Raw genomic sequence first — 8,514 nt, 5'->3', positions numbered from 1 at the left:
TATCTTAAAATATTATGATTATATATAAGACAATCTGTCTTAGGTATGTAATATGGATATATGGTCATTTGGTTGTATCTTAAACTTACCGTATTCGATTTTCAACCCTAAATAAAAACTATTCATATATTTTTAAGGAGTTCCTGATTTTCGTCCCAGATTCGTTTATCGCGTACCGGCACCCTCAAATGTACTCTGTTACTTATCAAAATTTGTGTAGCTGATTTATCTTACCCGAGGAACCATCCGTATGATTGATAAACATTTTTGTTTCGGGATCCTGAAATCCCGAAAACCCTGTAATAACACATAAATTTGAGACGTTTGGGAGGTGGTACTGAGTCATGTTTCTTCTCCTACCAGTTTTTCTACCACGTGTCTGGGGTCGGTTGATGAGTTACCGTATTCGATTTTCAACTCTATATGAGAAGTATCTATCTATTTTTAAGGAGTACATGAATTTCGTCCGAAACGCGTTTATCGTGTACCGACAACCACAAATGTCCTCTATTTTTACTCAAAATTTGTGTGGCTGCTTTATCTGACCTGAGGAACCATCTGTATGATTATCAGACATTTTTGTTCCGGACCCTGAAATCTCGAAAACCGTGTATTATACATTTCAATTTGAGTAGTTGTGAGTTCGTATCAGGTCATGTTTCTTTTCCTCTTAGTTTTTGTACCGCGTGTCAGAGGGCGCTTCATGAGTTACCATATTCGATTTCAGCCTTAAATAACAATTTATCATCTATTTTTAAGGAGTACTCGATTTTCGTCAAAGACATGTTTCTTTTACTCCCAGATTTCTACCACGTGTGTGGGGTAGTTTCATAAATTACCGTATTTAATTTCAACGCTGAATAACAATATTTATCTATTTTTAAAGAGTGCCTGATTTTCATCCGAACTCGTTTATCGCGTACCGGCACCCTCAAATGTCATCTGTTTCTACTCAAATTTGGGTGGCTTCTTTATCTGACCCGAGGAATCATCCGTATGATTTACGGACATTTTTGTTCCGGGAGCCTGAAATCACGAAACACATGTATTATACACTTAAATTTGAGACGTTTAGGAAGTCATACCGGGTCATGTTTCTTTTCCTCCCACTTTTTCTACCAGTGTCAGGGGTCGTTTCATGAGTTACTGTATTCGATTTTCAGCCCAAAATAAGAAATATTCATCTATTTTTAAGGAGTACTCGACTTTCGTACGAGGCTCGTTTATCGCATACCGGCAGACTCAAATGTCCTCTGTTGCTTCTCAATATTTGTGTAGCTGCTTTATCTGACCCGAGGAACCATCTATATGATTTACAAGCATTTTTGTTCCGGCCTTCCGGGACCCTGAAATCACGAAAATCATGTATTATACTTAAAGTTGATGTGACACCCTTAAATTTAGCGTTAAATAAATACGTAAATTCTACAGAAAAACTGACAGGATATGTTTGTAATTGGTTCAACTAGATAAAACCTGTAATTTTCAAAATTTTCCTAAACCATTCACAAACAATTCCAACTTAAGAGTGCCCAAAATCTGCAAATGCAAACCAACTAATTTACATAACCCAACTAAAGTTGCGAGAACATAGAGATACAAACCCAAGGTAAAAGAGGGAGACATATGTCCCTTCAAAATATATACATAACCAAGAGTTAAAAGGTTTACTACAAAAATAGCCAAACTAGGTCCAAGGTTCTCTTGCTCACTAGCTCGTCCGTGAACCCCAACTAAGCATCATCAACCTGTCAATCGCATTTTATACAAACACGACAGCCACAATTCAGTGGGGAGTAACTTCGAGTCCTCCCAGCCACGAAACGTCATTTTTAATGTAACATGTAGTGTAACATGTAAACAATATGATAATTAATCTAATTTTCAAGTATTCTAACATATGAATACTAAACTGACCAATTTAAACTATCATGTGAAACATATAACAAGTAGTAATCCAAACTTTATCAATTGTAACCGGCTTACATCTCACCTATTACAATTCATAAAGTCACCATACAAGAAAGGGCAATATATCAAAGACAGGCATAAGTTCTTAGGACCGTCAATAGTCACTCTGTAACTCGAGTCTATACCACGAGGTAGGGAAGGTAATCGAACCGGTATCTTGGCTCAGAGGTTCTATCAAAACATGGCCAAGACACAACACAACCCTAGCCTAAAATCACAAGAGACCTAGACATGCGGATACACACCACCGCACCCAAGACCCACAATTTTTCTAAAACAAAGTGAGTACCCTAAAAAGTCCACCAAAGGGTTGGCTAGTACTTAAGCTGACCACTTACTATCAAAATAAGTAACGAGGTCATGCCCCAACTTGGATATAAACCCACCAAGTCAGAACACAAAGGCTATTAAGCGGTGAACATATACTCGTCGGAGACTATAAAGACCTATCTATGACAAACACAACAACCCGCAAGAAGTATTCAATACCAATTCTAGCAATATTAACAATATTAAAGGCTTTAGGGAATCTAGGGCCATTTCTACAATATAAGAAACTATTAAATTCAACCAACTATACATGTGAACTTAAAAACTTGATAAATGGCCTAAAACAAGAAAAAGGCCGATTATCCAATTCATATAAAATTTCATCCAATCGAATTTTTACCCGCAACCCCGAGTCTTGCGGCAGTGCACGGGTTAAATTGCGGTGACCAATCACTCAATTAATCGACATCGAATCGGTCAAAGGGACTAAGGCTCACAAGACAATCATCAAAACATTACAATTATCGCTATAAAATTCATTTGAGCCTAATCATTACAATTTCATTGTATAATCTACCCTAACATGTGATAACTATCAATATGAGCATAATTTTACCAACCTCATTATCTTTACTACTAACATTATTCATTTCAAAGGTTTAACCATATGATACTTATTCTAACTATAACATTAATGAACCTAAAATGATGAACAAAGCATGAAAAACCGCGAAACAAGCAACGGGCTGACCCGGGCCAGCCGTGGGCCTGCCGTGGCCTGCCGGGCCTGCTGCCGCCACCCCTACACCTCCATTTTTCCATTTTTGTTCAGTATAACACCGTCTGAAACATAATTAATCGTTCCCATACTAATATGTTAACTTAAACTAACCAAAAAACATGAACTAGCCATGCATGCAACCATATTATCATGTGGAATTAACTACTTAAATAAAAATCACAAAAACATACAAAAACAACAAAGAATGTGACGATTATTCGTCGAGTAACTCGAAATATGTTACCTTAAGCTAGAAAACGAGCAATTAGCACCTTGAAAACCAAACCCTAACAAGCAACTAGCCACTATCTTCGACAATATACGAGTCCCCAAACTCGTCCTCCAATTCTTCACCTAAATAAACCATAAAAACACAATAATAAGTACAAAATACCGAAATTACCCAAAATCGTCTTAAAACAACTTCAAGAAAACTGAAATTAAAATATACCAGGAGGTAGATCTCGAAGAGAGGATTCCGGAAATATAAATTATGTGAAAATCCGACAAGAAATGAGGAAGTTATGGCGATTTTAGCTTGAAATTGTATAAAAATGGTGTTTTTGTTTTATTGGAAGGTTTTAGAAGATGAAGGAAGGTGATGATAGACAAGAAAAAACAGAAAAAAGGAAGGGGAAGGGGGTGTCCGCGGGAAAGGAAAGGAGGAAAGGAAAGGAGCGGGTTTTAGTCGGGATTTTACGAGTCGGTTTTGGTTCGTTTCGATAATAATTAGAACCGCTTGTCAAACGCAAATTCCGACAAGACCAAAGTTCTTAAACACGAGATTACAAGAAAATTGAATACTCATACGACCCATTTCCAAAATCGTTTACCCAATTTTCAATAGAGTTGTCATTTTTCCCCGAAATGCCCTTATTTCGAAATAAAAAGTTTTTACACGGTTTAAACTATTTTTAAACATTTCGAAACTATCAAAATAAATACTTTACTTCAAAATATAATAAAATTATATTTCTTTGAATTATTATTACTTCAAATACATTAATATTAAATTTTACTTGATTAATAAATTACTTTCGTAAAATAATAACGGCCCGAAATTACGGGGCGTTACAGTTGAGACGTTTGAGAGGTCGTACTGGTTCATGTTTTTTTCCTCCCAATTTTTCTACCACGTGTCAGGAGTGGATTCATGAGTTACCGTATTCGATTTTCAATCCTAAATAAGAAGTATTCATATATTTTTAAGGAGTACCTGATTTTTGTCCGATATTCGTTTATTGCCTACTCGCATTCTCAAATGTCCTATGTTGCTTCTAAAAATTTGTGTAGCTCATTTATCTTACCCGAGGAACCGTCCGTGTGATTTACGGACATTTTTGTTCCGGGACGCTGAAATCCGAAAACTGTGTATTATACACTTCAATTTGAGCCGTTTGGGGGAGGTCGTATCGGGTCATGTTTCTTTTTCTCCCAGTTTTTCTACCACGTTGTAGACACCTCGTTTCTGCACCTCCCGCAAACCACCCGGTGATGATTGGGCCGCATGTTTGATTCGCGGAACGATTTGTGACAGTTCGTAAGATTATCGTCAAGTGTTTGCTCAAATATAAATGTCGACCTCTTAGTTGTCATCTATGTCCTGATACGGTCGTTTTGGCAGTAATTAGAGTACATTCGGAGTCCGGGTCAAAAACCGTCTCCATTTTCTGATAGCTGTTAAATCCCGAGTCGAATGTTCGGAATGTTAGGATATTTCTATTCCATATTTCATAAATTTTATCTTTTGGCAAATAATATCCCGTAATATTCAAAAGATAACCGAATTATTTCCGTCCTACCATAACTCAAACGCGGAAATCTTTCTTCGACAGGGAGGAAACCTCCGGGAACAGACGCAAGCCAGTCTTTGCGCCTCTTCCAAGAGACGCGATGGGTGTTTGTTGCGCCTCTTCCCAGGCCCTTCTTTGCATGATTTACGTATCTTTTTTATATCTTTCCGAGATTCACTTCCAAAGAGTCTCCGAAACCCTATTCCTCCGTGTGATTAGTATAAATAGGAGCTTTCGTTCCTCATATTTCTCACGCGAGTGTCCGCCCTTCTCTTCTCCCTTTGCATTCTAGACTTCGTTCTTACTAATTGGCGACTACGTGCTTGGACTTCCGACCACGTAAGCTCGGATCTTTTCGGGTACCAGCCTCTCCGTTGCATGACCGACCAATTTGACCAACTACACTCAATCAATCTAAATTAATCAATCGTTTTCCTCTTACGAGGGCACTCTTTCCTTGCATTCGCGTCGAGCATTCACTAGTTGATTTTCTTAGTTCATCTCGTTACAATCAACATGTAAGTCCGAGGGTGTATAATCCTTATTTATTTATTGTATTTTGTTTATCGTATCATCATTGTAAGATTTATGTCGAAAATACCATTAAAATCGATTTCCAAAACCGTGCTTTAAAACCTGGTTTTACGGATTTCCAGTAGACAGACGTCGAGAAAAGACGCAAAGAATCGCCGCGCCTCTTCGAAGGAGCGCAGTACCTGCTGCGCCTCTTCGTGAGGCTGCCGCAGTTCCTGCTTCCTTTCTTCTTCTTCGTCCTCTGTATTTCGTCTTGTTATATTTGTTCTTATTCGTTTTCTTTAATTCTTCGTCATGATAGCTTATATTTCACATGTATATATTCATCATCATTAATTCACATGTTTTAATTCATCATTGTTCCAACTTAAATCCTAAATAATCAATATTTACGGGTTTTCGTCTTTAATATTCAAACCCGGATTTTAGAAGTTCAATCTGTTCATATTGGGTTTCTGGGATTCGTTATTGATATATTTGCATCCATATCATTCATCATGTTTAGTCTAATTAATTGTTTAGTTTGTTCCATTCACCGATGTCACTAATTAATCATTCATTAACATCGTCCCTTCACATAAATAATCCGTTTAATTCCGTCTTGCTCATGTTTTACTGTTTTTATGACCATCATTCATATGTAATTAATACATTAAATCACTTCCATCCGAGTCAATTATCAAATCAATCATTAAAATTACCAATTAATATTAACGATTTTGCGTTCGGCCACAAACCTGCCCAGAACTCACCCTTGGAACAGACGCAAAGAATCGGCCGCGCCTCTTCCCAGGGCGCGATCTCTGCTGCTTTGTTCGTGATGAGTTCTGTCCCTGAACTCCGTTTCTGCCTTGACCTAGTTTAATTAGTTTACATATTAATCTACTAATATCCGTAATATCGCTAATTTCTGTTCGTTAATTTATTTGTTTATTTCTTTTATTCTTTTTCTCAAATTATCCGTTTTAAAGGTATTTTCGACATAAATCGCCTATTTCAATGTAATTATTGTAATTTCCATTATTGTAATTCATAATTATTGTATTTATCCTATTACTTGTATGTTTTCACATGTAATTTGACTTAAATCCCGACTTCGACTTTAAATTGTTTGCTAATTACATTGTCAACCGACTTAGTCTAATCTTCACATGCTAGGATTAATCTATGGATGTTGCATTGCATGCATATAGTCGACGATATATCAAGTACGAATAAACTCCCTAATCATTAGTAGAGGCCGCTATCGAGGCGGGCGGGATTAGGTGTTCGATCAAAAGAGCTTCCTAATACGTACCCTCACCCCTTACTCCAGATCTCCGTGAGCACCCGTGTTCATTGGCATCCACGAGAGTCATTCTAGACATAGAATGCTAAGGGTAACGATTGCTTAGTGTTCATGTCACTACTTTGTGTCTTGACATGACACGAGGTATTCGAACGGTTCCAATTTCCCATAAAAAATGGTGGCGACTCCTTACAAAATGCAAATGCTTGTCCCTCGTTTCTCACCAAGCGCCCCCGTGGGCGGCCCGCTGTCCACAGTTTGGCGACTCCGCTGGGGACAATACACTTACGTGTAGCAAGGGTGAAACTTGAACAAGGTTAGGGAATAAGTTTGTACAAGACAATTGCCGGTTTTCATAACTCGGTCTTCCTAGACCGTTTTATTCGGCCTTCCTAGGCCCAACCCAACCCATTCGACCAATCGTCCCGTCTAAACGGTCCTAATTCTTATTTGGGCCTAAGGATGGATAGCGATTGACGTCATCCATACCATGATGCTTACTCTTGTTTGTATCAAGGGCCTTCACTACTTGAGGAAATGGACTAGAATCGGCCTTACTCTTGTTTGGTACGAGCCTCTCCACGGACTTCGGGTTTGATGGTTCGGTATGGCAACCCACCCTTTAAACCAAAACCCTTTTAAATGCACTCAAGATCCTGTTATAATGCCTGTATAAATGTGTAAACCTTACGTGATCACCATTTCTAAACAAAACCATGACGAATTTTCAAAAATTCAAAATCCTCATTTTCAAACAAAAATTTCGAAAAAATAGGCCTTTAATTAGCGCAAAATCCGGTCAAAACTCTGTCCGTTTGTCAAGTCAAAACTCGGGCCGCAAGCCCATTTCAAAACCTCACTTCGAGTCCACTCCTACAACTACACTACAGTTGACTAGGACACACATTTTCAAAGACCTTGTCTTTCTTCAAAACTCACTCAACACAAGTGGCACACACCCACTTCACGAGTCAAATCTTTTCCTCTTTTAGCTAGCGTGATAGAATGGTCGATCGTGTTTTGATTCGTCGCCGATCTCTTATCCAGTTTCCAAGATGCCTGGGTCAAGTGATGAAACGAACCTCCAGCAAATTCAAGAAAGTAATGATCGAATCCTGGCCGCGATAACCCAAATTCAAATCACTCAAGAACAAACCTATGACCGCCTTGAGCTTATCGAAGGCCGTATCTTTGATGTAGAGGGAAGCTACCTCCCCTAAAGGTGGAGTGCTACAATTTTCCGATGACGAGTCTAAAGATGAGAATCCTGTCCTAGGAACAACCGCAGCTGAGAAAAGACTCCAATACCTAGAGGAGCAATTGATGTACCTAAAGGGGGATGGCATTTATAGGGAGAACAATCGCAAGTATGAAGCCGTCAATTCCAAATTGCCCACTAACTTTAGCATGACGGATATCCCTAAGTTTAAAGGACATGAGAACCCTCTAAACCACATCCGCGCCTTCAAGGACTACATGTCTATCAAAGGCATCAAACCCGAGATGTTCTTAAGGATCTTTCCTTCATCTCTTGACACCATCCCAAAGCAATGGTTCTACACTTTAGATCACAAAAAGGTCGCTACTTGGGAAGACGCCACGATCGAGTTCTCGAAACAATACGCGGATAATGCCGAGATCCAAGTCAACATGCGTACTCTAGAGGTTCTTACCCAAAATGACAAAGAAGGATTCACCGACTTCCTAAGTAGGTGGAGGAAGACTAGTACTCAACTAGTTGAACGCCCGGATGAGGCTACCCTCGTGGAAAAGTTCGTGGATAATCTCAAACCCATATATGCCAACCATTTGAGATATCAAAACATCAAGACCTTCAAGGACTTAACTGTACTAGGAACACGAATCGAAGATGACAT

The sequence above is a fragment of the Silene latifolia genome, chromosome 1, assembly GCF_048544455.1.
Source record: "Silene latifolia isolate original U9 population chromosome 1, ASM4854445v1, whole genome shotgun sequence".
NCBI classification, from domain to species: Eukaryota; Viridiplantae; Streptophyta; class Magnoliopsida; order Caryophyllales; family Caryophyllaceae; genus Silene; species Silene latifolia.
This window is presented reverse-complemented; position numbering follows the sequence as displayed.